This window comes from Geotrypetes seraphini, chromosome 4 (genome assembly GCF_902459505.1).
Source record: "Geotrypetes seraphini chromosome 4, aGeoSer1.1, whole genome shotgun sequence".
Lineage (NCBI taxonomy): Eukaryota > Metazoa > Chordata > Amphibia > Gymnophiona > Dermophiidae > Geotrypetes > Geotrypetes seraphini.
Window position 1 is genome coordinate 238,910,268 of NC_047087.1, and position 17,620 is coordinate 238,927,887.

At 40.7% G+C, this 17,620-nt stretch overlaps 1 protein-coding gene across 1 annotated transcript in view; it reads left to right on the forward strand.

The window, feature by feature from the left end:
* Window positions 1–4,288: 4,288 nt before the first annotated feature.
* TET1 (tet methylcytosine dioxygenase 1) overlaps window positions 4,289–17,620 on the forward strand; it is a 130,992-nt gene continuing 117,660 nt past the window's right edge. The window contains exon 1 of the mRNA XM_033940547.1: window positions 4,289–5,054. The gene's annotated coding sequence lies outside the window, so the exon portion shown is untranslated. The remainder of the gene's footprint in view (window positions 5,055–17,620) is intronic.

Here is a 17,620-nt window from a genome sequence, read left to right on the forward strand (position 1 = left end):
GATAGGCAATTCCGGTCCTCGAGAGTCACAGGCAGGCCAGGTTTCCAGGATATCCACAATGAATATGTATGAAATGGATTTGCATGCACTGCCTCCTTGAGATGCAAATCTATCTCATGAATATTTATTGTGGATATCCTGACCTGCCTGTGGCTCTTGAGGACCAGAATTGGCTAAGCCTGTTTTAGACTATAGGATGTTCTTTCTGGCTAAGTTTGTTTGACTAGACAGGGGGTGGGTAAGCAGAGTGGGCAGACTTGATGGGCTGTAGCCCTTTTCTGCCGTCATCTTCTATGTTTCTATCTGTAAAGATATACTACTGTTATTTTTACTTAGGACCTGTGTATGTGAATACTGTAATCTGCATAGATTATAAGCGGAATAGAAATTTTCAAAATCAATCATCTTGACCTGAAGGGCACTGGCTGAGTCCAAACGACTGCCTTCTGCTGACTGTTGCCTAATGATTAGAGCAGCAGGCCAAGAGCTAGGGAAGCCCAGTTCAAATCACCCTGCGGCTCCTTGTGATCTTGGCAAGTCACCTAAACCTCCCATTTCCCAAGATATAAACTCAGATTGTGAGCCTTCCAGGTCAGAAAAATGACTACTGTAACTGAAAGTACACCAGTTCAGCAGCTTCCAGGTAGTATATAAGAAATTAAACAAATAATTAAGAGAGACATGTATTTATTTATTTATTTTATAGTTATATACCACTTGTAGCATAAGTAGTTTACATTCAAGTACTCAAGAATTTTTCCCTATCTGTCCTACATAACATAACTTTATTTTTCTATACCGCCTCAATCAAAAGAATTGTAGGCGGTTTACAGAAGAGAAAAACTGGACAATCAGCGAAATACAAAATGTTAATGGTAAAAATACAGCATATTAAGTAAGAGAATAAAAATATTTATGTTAACAGTAAAATTATTATGTTAAGAATAGAACCTCAAATTAAGAGATAAATTTATCAAATAGTACTGTCTTAATTTCTTTTAGGAAGATGCCATAAGAAAGCATGGCTCCACTAATGTAGTTACCCAACCAGGACTGTTTACTTGCTTGAAATGCGAGCATCCTGTCTAAGAAAGACCTAAATTTACATCCTAAAATCTTCGGGTATGCAAATAAGTTACAGTTCCTGGTTACCCTCACAGGCTCACACTCTACCTAATGTATTTGGGGCAATAGGAGATTAAGTGGCTTACCCAGGGTCACAAGGAATAGTGTGGGATTTGAACCCACAACCTCACTGTGCCGAGACTGTGGCTCTAACCAGTGCACCATACACTCCCTCTATATTTGGTGCTCCAGGCAGATTATGCCACACTCCCATACGGAAGAGTGACAGGAGGAGCTCGGCTGACTGCACCCAGGATTTCTCTTGTGTGGCTTGCTGGGCTCCTCCAGTACAGCCAAGGTTACATACTCAGCAGCTGGTGCCATTGCTCCATGACATGCCAATGCTCAGAACTCTGGCGCTGTAAGAAACAGCACCCAAAAAAGCTTTCCAATTCTCAACACTAATAGTACGCAAATTATACATGCGCTGTTAGCTTTGAGATTTGGAAAAGTACATCATGCATGCGCACAAGAATTTTGCCGTTAAGCGCAACTCTTGTGCACATACTTAGGGGGAAGTAAAGATGTTGGGCACCTCGCCCTCCTCCTCCTGCTGCCGTCTAGTTGCCAGCTTTTTTTTTTTTCTCTTGCTCTCCACCCCACAATGCTCTACCGTTAACTGCCTCTTCCACATGAGCTCGTAGGTGCTACTTTCATCAGTGAAGTGCAAGGAAACAGCTCTGCCTGTTCACTGCTCCACAAGGGGGTTGAAGGAAAGAAGAAAATTAAAGTTTGCACAACTCAGGAAGCTTTTTTTTTCCCCCTTTTTAGCACAGAGTCTGCAGATAGTAGAGGCCATCAAACCCCCAAAACCAGCTCCAAGCTGACAGTAAGTTTTCTGCATTAGGGAGCAGGGGTTGTGTGTGCTGCTCCTCTGGGTATTGGGATAGAATACTTAATGACTCCTTTTGCCTTTACTTAAAATATGATTGTGGTAACCTTTGCCAGGCAGGTTGCTTCCCACTCTAGCACCCTCTGAACATTGAATGTTAAGTTAAGTTCCAAGCATCAACTTTTCTTGCTTCTTTGCTGACCACTCTCCCGTATCCCCCCCCGAATTCACCACTGCAGTGCCGAGATCCTCCTGCTGTTCTCTCCCCACCCCAGGATGCAGAACAGCCAGCCTCCCGGCACTTGAGGGCATAAGTCTAAGCCAGTATTCTGTCCAATCCAGGTCACAAGTACCAGACAGAATCCCAAATAGCAGCAAGATTCCATGTCATCAGTCCCAGCGACAGCCGTGGCTTTCCCCAGAACATATGGCACGAGTCATTGGATTCAAACTTATTGAATGATGCGGCTCAAGCTTGAAGACAGCCAGAGTGACAGCAAAGATGCTGGAGTTGGGTGGTTAGGATGAAGCTGAATTCAGTCAGGTGAGAGACTGGGTGAAAGCTGGGGGGCAGGGGGGGGGAGTCATGCACAGAGGTACATGAGAGAGACTGAGTCCCTCTCCTCTACTGCCAACACCAGACTCTTTAATCCATATGCCAGAACAGACTACCAGAGTCAGTACATCAAGCACTGCCTCTGGCAGTGTTCAAATCTAGGCTAAGCCCACTTTTTCGAGGTTGGTTTTGACTCCTAACTCCCACTCGGTTGTAAAGCACCCATGTCCGTTTTATCATGCCCTCTGTGAGAAATCCCATAACCGTTATTTGACCTGTTTATCTGTTTTAATTAGATTATAAACTCTATTGAGCAAGGACTCTCTCTTACTAAACTAAAGTAAACCTTAAGTTTGTATACCGCATCATCTCCATAATCATAGAGCTCGGCACGGTTTTCACGGGTGTAGTATAAAGAGGGAACTCCATAGTAAGGATTACAGGAACTTGTTATAAAGAGGGAACTCCATAGGAAGGGTAGGGGAAGAATAAAGAGGGAAGATAGGATTACATATTTGAGAATAGCCAAGTTTTAAGATGTTTTCGGAATAGTTGGAAGGAGCCCAGATTCCGCAGTGGTGTGGTAAGGTTATTCCAAAGCTCTGCGATTCTGAATGAGAGAGATGTCCCTTATTTTCCCACATTGATGACACCTTTTAACCAGGGGAAGGATAGTATAAATTTCGGGGTGGTATCAGGACTCGAAGAATTCCCAAGATAGTGGAATTAGGGGAGGGAGGATGCTGTGTAGGATCTTAAAAGTTAGGCAGCCGCATTTAAAGTGAACCCTGGAAATTACTGGAAGCCAATGAAGTTTGGACAGAAGCGGGGCAACGTGGTCAAATTTACTTTTTGCGAAGATTACATGTTTAATGCACAGCGCTGCTTATGCCTAATAGCGCTATAGAAATAAGAAATAGTAATAGTGGTCAGGGAAGCGTATATGAGAAAAACTGACTGAGTGAAGGGTGTCAGAAACATGTAAGGGGGAGAGAGAAAGACTGGGGGGGGGAGGGGAAGGACAATACATCCTCACATTTTTCACACAAGCTTTTGCCAAATAGTAGCAGAATACAACAGTGCATGTTTTGGCCCAAAATGTTACAGAAAGTAAAATGTGCCCCCCCCCAAATAAAAAATGTTAGGCAAGCCTGCTCTAAAATCGCCCTCCTAAACTGGGTAACTTGGCAGTTCTACCTTATCCGATACCGCAGCAGCCTGAAAGTGTTAAAGAGGGGAAGGACAAGAACAAAACACATCACTAAAAATAAAACTCACCGAAAGCAATGCAACAGCTTCAACTGAATCCATTTGAAAGCAACCTAAAGCACCCTTTGCCTCATGGCTGACCCTTACCTCTTGTCCTGGGCTGACAAGCTTGGAACTCACAGATCAGCTTCTTTGGAACTGAGAGAAGAGGGATGGGCACTTGCTTCCCTTTCTGAGAGGAGGGGGGCCGGCTGTGAAATGAAGGAGAGAAAAATGCGCCAAAGGCTAAACTGAACAAGTGAAACAAAGTAGAACCACAGAAAAGAAAGGCCTAGGTGTTCTGTAGTGCTTCCGTGCTGCAGCTTAAAGGGGAGACACCCCCCTTATTTTCCTTTTAAGAAAAATTAACTTTCTCTTCCTTCCACCAGAACAGAATTGTTCTACCTCAGCTTTTAGAGAATACATTTCTAGTTAAAGACTAATTATGGACTGTTACTACTGTCTCCTGAAGCAGCTGTCCCTGGCATCCTGGTAGCGCTAAAGCCCACGTGGCCCCCTACCTAAATAAGATCCGGAAGGCAACATCCAAAAGGAGGCGGTAGGGGAGGGGCGCGTTGCAGCGAGCGCAGGCCCTTCATACATTACTGCAACTCGGCCGCCCAATCCTCCTCTTCGGAACTCCACGCCACAGTTTAGAGTGCGCCCAGGAACAGCTCTCAGAGGGGGATCCTTTGTTTGGGAAGATCTATTGCGTGCAATATCATTTTTTTGATTTGTTATCTTGCCTTGCTATTGGCTGGAATCCTTTCTTTTCCTCCCCTCTCTGGATGCTTTTTTTTTTATTTTTTTTTTACAAGAGGCATGCCCAGTGCGTCCCGAGTGTGAGCAACAGAGCGATCTGCTTTAAAGCAGCATGAGAAGAACGGTGAAAGGCAGTGGGAAGGAGGTTTGCATTGGAGAGACTGCTTTGCAGAAGGAGGCAAGATGGCTACCTCGTGTGCCTTTTGCAGGAAAGAATGCAGGGGCTGATTAACAGATGCTTCACGAAAAAAAAATACCGGAGAGTGCTTCCGTCATTTTTTTGTTTCCGATTATTTTTTTCTTTTTTTTTGGCCTCTGATTTCGCGAAGTTTTCTTTATATTAAATGTGCATTGCGTCTGTTTAGGAATGGTGCTTAAAACGGGTAAAGGATTCAGTGCTATGGATTGTTTTTAATATAAAAATATCCCTTACTTTGTAAAGTGCTTTAATTTTTTTAATTTTGCATTTTTCTTTTAAATTCACTACGTTTTTTTTAAGGCGTAAAAATTACAAAAAATGGAGTTTCAAAGGTAATTGATATTTTTAATAGAAATATTTATTGTATTTTCTGTTTTATGCTGTTCTTGGCTTCTCAAATAAATAATTCTGGATTTTCAAGATGCTAATTAATTTAAGGATATGGCAAAAAAGATATGGCTTCATAACATTTTAAGCATATATGTGTGTTGCTGTTCAGTGTTTGGGTTTTTTTTTTTTTCCTGTTTCCTTCGCTAAATTGTATATGGTTCACAATGCTACCAATATCTCTTTTGGGTTGTAGTTTGCTTTGGTATTTTTTTAGTCTTATTTAATAACCTCTCAGATAATCCAGCATTTTAAAGCTAAGTTTCATACCTGATCTGCAATCATATTGACACTGAGTACTGCTTCTAATAAGAAATGTTCTTAAGAACTTTGTGTCCTCCATAAATATAACCAGTTTTATTGCCTTTCTAATGCTACTTTGTCCTGCATCTAATGGTAATTACCCATACATTTATTTTCCCTGCAGTTTTTACAAAACCTTACTTGTCACACCCTAAGGGAAGTGGTGCTGGACAGGTGTCCTTTCTTGAAAGATAAATCTTTAGAGATTAATAGTATTTTGGATATGCTTGATCTCTTTTGAGTCAAGTTTACTTGTGGGCCAGATGAATGTCTGATGGCCCTAAGTAGATCTGTGATGTAGAGGCCAGGGTAGAGAGAAGAAGGGAAGGGGCGACCCTGCAAAATAAGTTTGTGTGTGCAGCTGCTATGTAGCCACAGTACTGATGTTACTGCTGAAAACCAGAGTTGCAAGTAGTATGTGGTTTGGTGACTTTAATGGTACATAGTGTGTGCATTTATGCTTGTTTATCCTAATGACCTGATCTTGGGCCAGTGTAACTGCAGGGGAGCCAGTCAGACTGCTGGGCGCAGAAGGGGCAGTCGCTGGCAGATAATGACCCAGAGGGAGGAGTTACTAGACTGAGGTGAAGCTGCCAGAGCTGAGCCTAGAAATACAAAACAGAGGTACAGATATCTACAGAGAGGTATATTCAATATTGTGCAATTGTAATAATGATATTATTAAATATTTGTTTGAGTGGGATATCCTCAGTGAGCTAAAAGCTCTTTCGCTTCGATTATTGGCCCAAGTTTAAATAGTGGTGAAACTTGTGCAGCCCATAGTGAATAACACCATCATAGGATGGTGCTTTGAAATCATATATATTATTTGCGCACTAATCAAATAATTGTGTAAGGTGATAATATATATAAATATATATTTATATTCTCCCTGTGAATATAATACAAAAATGTTTGTGAAAAGCCAGATAGATTGAATGAAAAAAAAAAATGTTGGCTGCACTTAGCTTTAATAGTCTGGCAGTACGTCGATGTGGGTCACAGGTTGTCTACGTAAATTTTAGACTCAACTTGCAGTTGCTCATCAGATCTCAGTTGCGAGGACCAAGTCCTCTTATTTAGGAACCACGTGAATGTGTGTGTGTGTATACACACTCTAAACAATTATTTGAATAGTGTGCAAAGAATATATATTATATCAAAGCACACTAGGGGCATCACCACTATTTAAACTTGGGCCAATCGAAGTGGAAGAGCTTCTAGCGCCTTTGGAGTATTGTTGTTTTCACTTATACTGTCACACTGAGGATATCCCACACAAACAAATATTTAATTATAAGTGTTACACATAGAACAGGAAGTGACAAGATTTTTATTTGTCCTCTGCTTTGTGAGTTTAAGTGCCATCCTGCAGTCTGAATTTATTTTTAGTAAGATAAAAATGTTTATGATGGGGTGGGATTAGGGGGGAAATCATATTTTACAGTTATTTACCAGGAACAGGAAAAGTATACAATTGGTTACAAAGTTAGTGAAAGGAAGAGGGACACTACTATCACTTTGGAATAACTCAATTAAGACAAATATTGAGTACCAGATATTGACTATTATATAAGGACTATTCGGTATTGGGCAGTGTCTGAGGGAAGGTGAAATTGCTGCAGTCAGAAAGGAAGTTCATGTCCATAGTGTCTTCATCTACTACCTTCAAATCCCAAATTACACAAAGATTTAAAAACAGTGTCTGTCTTGTATTAGGGTCTATGCTTTTACAAAGGCTGTCCTTGTTTTAGCCTGTCATCTGATTCAGCTGTAAATTTTGCATATGGGGAGGGGGAAAACTGAACATTCAGACTGTTTAAATGTAGATGTCATAAAAATTTTTGGCCTACATTTTTCAAAGGCAAAAATCCAGTGAAATGACCTATTTGGGGCAGGAGCACTGAGGGAATGTTTTTTGTTTAATACAGTACACTCTGCAACCTCTCCATTATCCAGTATCTTCTAGTATTTTGAATTTAAGTAGTCTATTATTCAAGGTGACTACAAGGTCATGCTGTCTATCTTGTTTAAAGACACTCTGAAGTAGTTTGTGTTACTGATGTACAATTTCATGGCACCAAGTGGCCAATATGGGTTTGCAGATACAGACATGGAGGACTGCACATATTTTCTGGGATTGTTTTCAAAGTTCACAGCATTAAGTCATGCTAATCTTAGGCAGGCCTTTTCATGGAAATATATTCATGTTATGTTTGTTTATTCCTTCAAAAGTTGGTGTTCTTAGTAATTACCAATTTTACTTTCATCAATGACTAACAGTTGTCTGCTATACTGATTTGAGAACTTCAAAAGTCTGGTGGAAATATGTTAACCCCCCCCCCCCTCCCCACTCTATATTTCTCTTTATCCTGCTTTCTGAAATAAACATGATTCCACAGGGGTCCAGTCTGGGTTGATGGTTGTCTCTAGTCCCTGTTTCTACCTTTAGAATTTGTGTTGGTTTAGCTATGTTGTGAGAGCTTCTGGTTGCTGCCACACATGTTAAGATCTGTTCATATACAGTACTTCCCATAGCCTGAAGATGAATGGGGAATTAGGGTACTAAAAGACAGGAGGTAACCAAAACAAATATGTTCATGGGACATCGTCTTTACCCTGGTAGCCTTGGTAAGAACGAGGAAGATCTTTTCAGTAGGCAGTGAATGAAATTTCATATAACACCAGACAAAGGACAAAACTCAAGTTACACATTTAGTTTAGCCATCTGAAATAAGTTGTGGATGTAAGAGGAGTTCTCCCCCCCCCCCCATTTTTGCTTATTTTGGAATACTGCTGATTTCAGAAAGTAACAGCTTTTTGGTGAACATCAGAGCTGATGGTGGAACTGGTAATGAATGAATTGGTTAAGGACACATCCATTTTTTAAAAAATATCATCTTTATTCAGATCCAGATATATAGCAATTCAAAACATAGTAAAGATGTACAAGCAGAAAAGAGAAACAAGTCCATTAAGTGACAGAACAATGCTAGTTACAACTCTGAAGGGACGTGCATAACAAAACCTTTTCTTCTTATAAGAAAACCTCCTCCCTCATGCCAGGTGGGCTGTGGTGTAAAGGGCGTCGGGTACCAACTAAATGAAAGCAAGTTAAGTATTCAGTAAGCGACTTTGGGCCACCGGTGTTCGTGTAGTCCAAAAAGGTTCCCATATGGTGGTGAACCGCTGTCCCAATTTGGAGTCCATGTCCTTTATAGGTCTTCATTTCATCGAAGCTTGCGTGATCATCGGAGAACGCCAGTGAGCCAGGGTGGGTGCAGTACTCGATATCCAGCACTGTAATATACTCTTTTTGCCCAGTGGACACATCCATTTTAACCTTGCTTCTGCCCACTAGAATGTAGGCATTTTTAAAAGTTGTGAGTCTGGTAACTTATGTAAAGTAGAAAAATTAAATTTTGCCAGCCTGCAAGGGGGAGGGGGGAGGAGGGTTTTTTTTTGACCTGAGTTTTTGTTGGCTAATCCCAGAATCAGGTGACAGAAGCTTGGTGACTGGAAACTTCATTGTTGAGCCATATTGAGAGAAGTATCTTTTAGGCCTTCCTCTGTGAGGAGAAAAGACCACTGATTCTGAACCTGCCCCTTAGAACAGGGCAGGAAGAGAAGAGTAACTTTAGTGCTTTGCAGACGGGGGCTACCAGGTGCTACTTTTTCATATTGCTAAAATTAAATACTGAAGCTCCTGTCATAATCCTGGGGAAAAAACATTGAAGGGATAGGATTAATTGATTTTATTTTATTTATCAGTTTTATATCCTATATTAACCAATTAATCTGAATGGGTAACATATATACATAAAACGAAGCATAATCTTGAAATACAAAAGACAAAATAAAATGTGAAATATAAAAATTATATCTAATTACGATAAGCCTTAAAAGTCAGTCAACCACATCTGATACAGTCAAGCAGTTCAACAATAATACATGGAGGGAGGGATAGGAAATGAGAGAAAGCAAAAGAGTTAGGAATTGTGGCATAAATGGAGGAAACAAGAAAGTCAAGGATTAATAGAATATGTAAGAATATATCAAAACTTGTAAAGCTTTCAGGAGTTCGGGCAGCTCTGGAAATCTTTTCCTTTACATTTTCTCTTTCAGTGGTTTTTACTTAGGTATCTGGTCTAAACTTATTGACTACTTTATTGGGTTTTTGTTGTTGTTGTTGTGATCTTCTTGCATCAAATCCACACAAAAAAGGACATTTTCACCAGCTGGCATGTGACACACTGTCCTCTGTCTTCTCCATCTGACGTCAGCATTTGTACTCCAAAGACTCCTTGAATATCTCGCTGTAGTGCTACGGAGAAGGAACTACCAGAATAAACCATCCTACCAGCCTCTAGGAGGTTAGGAAGCAGCTGTTATGCTGTTTGTCCATCCAGCTGCTGATAAAACACTTTTTACAGTCTATATAATTTTCTGTTGCAGCAGATATGCCGTATTCCTTTTTTGAAAAGACGTTTGCCATGAAGCTTGAGCAGCATCCCTTTCAGAGTTCCATTGGAGCATGCTAACACCCTGAATACGTTTGATAAGACTGTAGTAGGAAACAAAAAAAAAAAAAAAATGAATGAAGAGACGTGTTCCTGAAAGGAGGAGCAATGTTCAGCATATTCAGCTTACCAGTTTCCTTCTCATTCATAAATTCTCCAAGTGCATTGCATAATGCACATCATAAAAATTTACACATCATAAAAAATTTACACATCATAAAAATTTACATAAATCACACTTAAAAAAAAAAATACAGCACAGGTAATCACAGCCCAAAGACTGATTTTTCCTGAAGCCTTTCATTGCAAATCACGCTCTAAGAACCTTGTCTCTAGTCTCTTCCTAAAGACGTTGTAGCAGCTTTCCGATTTAGTTGTTATTATTTTCAATTTTGCTCACACCTTTTTCAGTAGTAGGCCCAAGGCGAGTTGTATTCAGATACACCCAAATCTAATTAGGGGCTGTAATCTATTCCAAAAATAGCTACCGGATAAAAGGGGCAAAGCCAAGAAACCTTGTTGGGAAGAAATGTAGTTGCCTGGCAGGGATGTAACTTGACGATAAAGATCTAAGATGTATGAATAGTGGTAAATTAACACGCAGCTTGAAAAGTTATGCAAAAAGTAACTGTTCACCTTGAGGAGAGACTCTGACATCTTTAGTAGGCCATGCAGGGTTACACTAAAACAAATCTCTGGTTCAGGGACAGCGTTTAAACACGCTGGGGTCCAGGGCAGAAATTTAAAATGGGGGAGGGGGGTCCCACAGCCCATTAGCAGACTGTCTCCTTCAGAATTAGGCAGGTTTGAGGCTTCCTGTGGCACGGGGTCCAGAGCAAATGTCGTGTTTTCATTTGCCTCCTCCCCCATTTAACGTTGGCCCTGTGCTGGCTCATTTCCGAAGATCAGGTGTAGAAAGTGAAATGAAATTTAGTGTGGATTGTACAGGGAGTCATGAAAGACAAAGAAATCTGCAGACCCTGTAAAAGGACGGAGTTTCAGACTTCTGGGTTGGATTGCCTGACAGAATGAGTAGAGGTGAAAAGGTCACTCGGAAGCTTGCGACTTGTAGTTCATAAAGCAAGTTGAACCAGTGTTGTCCGCTAATAGCCTATCATTCTTTAATTCTGCTGGTTGTTATTGCTAATGTTTGTTGCTTGTGCTGTTGCCACATCTCTCTATAGCATAGCAACTGTTTTATTTGCTTTTGTTTGAGTTTTTTTTGAAGGAAATTTGGAGAGTCTTTTAAGGAAGTAATTTTTTTTGTCCCTTTGCTTTAAGGAAAAAAAATAAAAATTGCTCCAGGCAAAACTGAGGCTCTCTTTGATACAAAATTAGAGAGTAAACCAATCTTCAGATCTAAATCTTTGGTTAAAAGCCATACAGAGGCAGTTAAGGGAGAACCTAAAGATTTCAGCAATTGAAAGGATTATTGGCAGTGAGTCTAGAAGCCAGCTGAGAGCAGTGGGCTGGAGAATGTGGTACGAGACTCAGTCGGGACACCAGGGAGCAATAAAAAAAAAAATGTTTGGAAAAGGGACAGGAAAGCAGAATATATTAAAGGACTGCTGTCTGGAAGGAAAAAAAGGAAAAGTTTACTGTTCTCTAGCTGCTGAAAATGCTGACTAGGTTGGACAATAGAGTGTTTTTTTTTTTTACTGAAGAGTTTGTCTGGCTTGAATGTGAGGCTTTTGCTGCTTTTGGGAGCACCTGGTCTGCATGATGGCTGGCAGCTATTCTTGGCTATAGTTGTGAAGGATAAGCTGATATTCTGGAGTGTTTCACAGCTGCAAGCACAGGAGAGACATTTCTAGCAGCAGCAGAAGCCTCTGGTTCAAAAACATATTGCTGCAGAATTGTTTGGATCTAATCTGTCTTCCTAAAACCTTTCTACTGCAACATGCCTAGTAGTCCTGAACCATAGGATTATGCATCTGAACCCGCAAGTTTCTTGCAGAATGCTGTCAATCATCTTTGAACTCCTTCTCCTTCCCAGGCAGCTGCTCCTGCCCCCTCATTTTTTTTTTCTGCAAGCAAGTGTTTCTTCTCTGCTTTGCGGTTTTATTATTTTGGGGTATTTTTTTCTCAGTGTTTGATTGGAGGCTCTTTGCCCAGAGTTCCCATTTGCTGGGACCTCTGCCTGGTGCGGAAGTCTGCTGCTAGCAGAATCAGCCCTCAGAGACACCTAGCTAGCCAGCCCGCTTTTCTATTTTTTTGGAGCTCAAGTGCCATCCCCTGCAATGCTGCCATCCCTGATTTATCAGGAGTTTGAGCGCAGGTTGTTTGGCTCCTTCCTGGCTTAGCCAGGGTTAATAATGGGCCGGATGCTTGGTCCTCTCCCCCTTCACATTGTGAGATTTTCCAGGGGTTGAGGCTCGGTTCGACTGGCAGCCCAAAGACCAAGTTTGTTTTGCAAACCTACGAGGCAGAGTTCTCCATTTGTCCCAGCTACACTCCTAAGCTGAAGTAGGCAGGCACGTGGCACAGTGAGCAAGGTTATTATAGCCTATGGGGAAAATGGAGAGGTGGGGGGGGTGTGTGTCTCCAAAAGTGGAATTGGAAGGTCTACCAGTCAGAGCCAAGGTCCACCATCTCTAAAACCCCTTTCCCTGGCCGTATTTTTGGCATGATATTGCTGGCGATGGCCATCATGCGTTTTACGAAAGTAAAATCTGGTCTGAATCTCTGCTTGATGGCAGGACATGCGAGAAGCTATGAATTCTATATAAGATTAGTGCTGGTTGCACACAGTTTTTGTATGTTGTAATATTAATGGATATGGATATGTTTGTTAGAGAGCAGAACAGAATTGTAGTATTGGGGATTTTCCCCCATCGTTCTCCTTCAAGTTATGTCTTGTCATTACAGTGTTCCTTGATTGCTTTTTTACAAACTGAGGGGAGGGGGGAAAGAGCTGCTGCCTGGGAAGGAGGTGGAGTTCAAAGATGATTGACTGCATTTTGCAAGCAACTTGTGGGATCAGATGCATAACCCTATGGTTCAGGACTACTAGATACATCTACAAGAAAGAAGATTATCGAGGTAAGAATCTAATCTTTCTCTCTTCCCCAATTCCATATTTCTATGGCTAATAACAATGTCATAGGGCTCCTTTTACGAAGGCGCGTTAGGGCCTTAATGTGCGGAATAGCACGCGCTAAAATGCCGCATGCACTAGCCGCTACCGCCTCCTCTTGAGCAGGCAGTAGTTTTTCAGTTAGCGTGCGCTAAAAATGCTAGCACACTTTCGTAAAAGGAGCCCAAACTCTCTAGCTCATCAACCTGTAAACTTAGGGTCAATCTTTGACACCTCTCTCTTTCTTTGCACAAATTTTGTCAGTTTTAAAATCTGTTTTCTTTTTTTTTAACTCTTTGACAACTTCAGCGTTAGACAATGGGGCTCATTTTCAAAAAAGAAAAACATCCAAATAGTGGCACAAAGGGGGTAGATGGATATTTTTCTTGCCAAACCTTTTCAATTCGCTATTTTAGAAACCTATTTTCTAGACAGATTTCTAGGCAGTTCATCTGAATCTGAAGGGTGTGTGTTTTGGGTGGGACTAGGGTGGCGTTATAACTTGGATGTTTTTCTGACATAATCGGTCATTTAAGAATATGTCCAGGGCACAATTTGGATGTTTGGGGCTAGACCTGTTTTAATAACAAATAAGTCACAAAAAGGTGTCCAAACTAACCAGATGACCACTGGAGTGATATAGGTATGACCCCCTCCCACTCTCCAAAAATGTGCCTATATGACGGCTGCTGATGTTATGGCCAGTCCTAGTAGAGCAGCAAGCAGGTCTCTGGATTAGCCTAGTGGGCGGTGTAGTCAACCATAGAGATAGGGACTTGGGCCCTTATCCCACTCTAACTACTACACTTAGTGGAATACATGAGCCTTTCCAAACTCGCCCATATTCCACTGTACCTATATGTAGGTGACATCTGCAGGCATAAGGGCTCTGGTGTGGTGTACAGTTGGATCCAATAGGTTATGAGTGGATTTTGGAGGGCTCACTATATACTATAAGGGGGTTATGGTGAGATGTGCACCTGGGCCTTTTTGTGTGAAGTTCTCTGAGGTGCTCTGCTAGGATGTCTGTGTGGCCATTCTACTAAAAATGCTCCCCCCTCCTACATCTCAATGGCTTGTTTTGTGCATTTTTCATTTTGGATGTGATTTTTTTTTTTTTTTTTTTTTCTAAAATGGTTCAAAAAGATAGACACACATCTGAAAAATGGCCATGTTTGAAAAAACAAGATAGGCGTTTTGAAAGGATAAGGAGAGGAGGGCGTTGTCAAAGATCCGGTCAATTGGAAGCACAAAAGGCCTGTTTAAAATCTAGACAAGGCTAACTCATTCCAGATTCAAAGAGAGAGCTTATGATTGTTGTGCATCTTCCGCAAAACGTCTAAACTCGGATTTAGACATCATATTGAAAATGGCCCTCAATATCTTAGTTATGACTCTGATATTACTTATGGCCAAAATTGATTATTGTAATGTCAAATATGCTGCTCAAGTAGTTTACCATACTAGAAAATCAGACCATGTATCCCCTTTACTTAAAAGCCTTCATTGGCTACCAGTATTTTTTCAAGTCCAATATAAAATCCTCCTACTAGCTTTTTAAGGCATTTTTGTGTGGGAGCCCCCTTTTTTCTTGCATCCCTCACTGTACCTTATTGTCCTATGCAATGACTATAGAATGTTCTTATCTGGCCTAAGATAAGCCCAACTTGAACATACACGAAGCTGCATGTTTTTTTTGTAGCTCCTGCCCTCTGAAACAAGCTTCCGCTTGCTATCTGGAGTTTATCCCTTTCTAGATTTAAAACAACCACCAAGACCTGGCTTTTTAAACGGGCCTTTTGTGCTTTCGATTGACCAGGTCTGTGACCACTCCCTCCTTTCCTTATCTATTCTAAACTTTTCTTAAATTAGTTTCCTCCTCTCATTTCTTTTTCTTCCCCCCCTCCTAGGCACTTATGCTTTGAGTGTGATTGTATGCTTCTTTCCTGTCAGAATTTTGAAGATCCTTTCTTCCTTCCTACTACTGTTTGCATACTGCTCAATTCTGCTTTGTCCGCTTGTGGCAGTGTATAAAACAAGAATAAAGAATATCCAATAGATTGCTAAAACTGTTGTTTCTTTCTCTGTGAAAACAGAAGAACACCTCACCTTCGAGAAAGAACAGTCAAACAAAGAAAGGCAAGGGTGGTGTCTTTCCAACCGGTAAAAAAGTTTTTATTAAACAATTAAAAAGTCCCAACAAGGATCCCTGTTTCAGCGTATAAGAACGCCTTCTCAGGGGAGGGACACTTGTGTAATTGTGTAGCAGGCAGTGAGATTTCGTTGCCTGTTACACGATTACACAAGTGTCCCCTGAGGAAGGCGTTCTTACACGCCGAAACAGGGATTCTTGTTGGGACTTTTTAATTGTTTAATAAAAACTTTTTTACCGGTTGGAAAGACACCACCCTTGCCTTTCTTTGTTTCATTGTTTCTTTCTCTGTAACATCACTAAAATGTGTTCTTTCCTTTCTGAACACACTACCAAAACCCCTAACTACTCGCTTGTTATCTCCTGCTTAGACTACTGGACAGCCTGCTTCTCCCTGGTCTTCCTTCCCTTTAATCTATTCAAAATTCTGCTGTTTGACTTATTTTCTTCCAGTGCTGCTACTTTTATATAACCCTTCGGCAAGTCACTTAATCATCCACTGCCCCCGATAGATTGTGAGCCCACTGGGACAGATAGGGAAAATTGCTTGAACTACCTGTATGTGAACCACTTTGAATGAGGTTGTAATTTGTCACTGTCCCTGTCCCCGTGGATAACTTCGGAAAACCATCTTGTGTCATTCTTAATGTCTATCTCGATTTCAGTCCTTCTACACCAAATTTCTTCAATGCAAGGCTTGAGGGTCAGTGGTTGTGACCATTCATATTCTGATTTCTCCTTCTCTCCTTAAAGAATGACATGGAGATGGTTTCCCGTGATTAACCGCAGGGACGGGGACAAATTCTGTCACCATGTCATTCTCTAGCAATCTCTTTCCCCCCCTTTCCCTTCTCAAATTACTTCATTAGTTCTGTACTCATTATACTGGTCATCAAAAAAAAGTTTTTCTTTGCTACTGAGAACTTAAGTGTTCTTAGTTAATTTAATGATGCTGATTTCAGATCTGCAATTGAAATTCATCTAGCATGTCAGGTTTCTGAGATACACATTACTGATTTTTTTAAAGACAGTTTGCCATATCGGCACAATATTGCAATATGGCAAACTTGTTAAGGAGTTTACTCTGAAAACAAGACACGAAGACAATAATATTTATGCCTCTCTTAACTCACACAAAAGTGATGTCAGCATGTTCAGAAATGTTTGAGACACTTGCTTTTACACTTGTACTCTACATTTGTCTCTCTTTGCAAGAACCAACAATAGTCTTCTATCATACTGGGATTGAACTTTCCCTGATATCTTGATGAAATCTTTTCCCATGCTCATTGCTGACATCACCTAGACTGGGTGGAAAAAAGTTGAGCTGAGAATGAAGAAGTGCATTTTAAGTAACATTTCTGGCACCCATTAGCAGATATGCTGTCAGCATGTCTTCCACAAGCTCAACATAATTCTCTGATATGTGATTACCAAGAAAATTCTGAACAACCAGCACAAATGCTGTTAATCCGGAATAGCAGACAGTGCAGCACACATGAGATGCCCACGCTTTATCTTGGTCGCCAACGTTATAGCCAAAATAATGCTTGTATGCACTTTGAAGTCTGCTAGACAGATTCTTTCACTGAGCTTGTGCAGTAAATTGTTCGCATAACAGAAATTATCAGGATGGTTAACACAACCTCGTCTGTTCATAATAATTATACTATCTTACACAAAAAACAAACAAAATATAAAAATTAACAGGTAGAAAAAGCAGCACAATCACTTTTTAGTATAAACTTTCAAATTACTGGTATATGTGATCGATGTATTGTCCTAAAATGCAATATTGTGTTACAGAAACAGTAAAATACTGACGCTTCATGGTAGTGTTATTGACGAAAATGATATAAACACAAACTGACACATAACTTAAAAACAGGATGTGATAGATGAAAACTGTTTTCAGATTTAGAGTCGTGTGGCTCTTGTTAAGGTACAGGTGACAGAACTCCAGTAACAAAATGCTCGTTGACCAGTGTTATGAATACAGTTCAAACTTCTCTTACCGACCTACAAGTGCATTCATTCTGCAGTTCCTCAGTATTTCTTCTTTCCATGTTCATTTGGTAAATCATCCTTATCTGTCCCGTTCTCCTCCCCTGCCAACTCCAGACTCTATTCCGTACACCTCGCGGCACTGTACTCCGGGAAATAGACTTGAGGCAGTACATCGTGCTCTTTCTCTGGCTTTTTTCAAATCCAGACCTAAAGCGCACTGTTTTGAGGCTTAACCCTTTATTCACCTGTTAAATACCCATGTTGTTTTAATCATTCGCGTAGTAAATGGAACTCCCAATTTCTTTATTTGCCCTGTTTCTGTGCCTTAATTAGATTGTATACTTTATGGATCAGGGACCATCTCTTACATGCTTGCAGCACTGTGTACATTTAATAGTGCTAAAAAAAAAAAATAAGTAGCAGTAATTGAAACAGCCAGCAAAAGGGATTTGT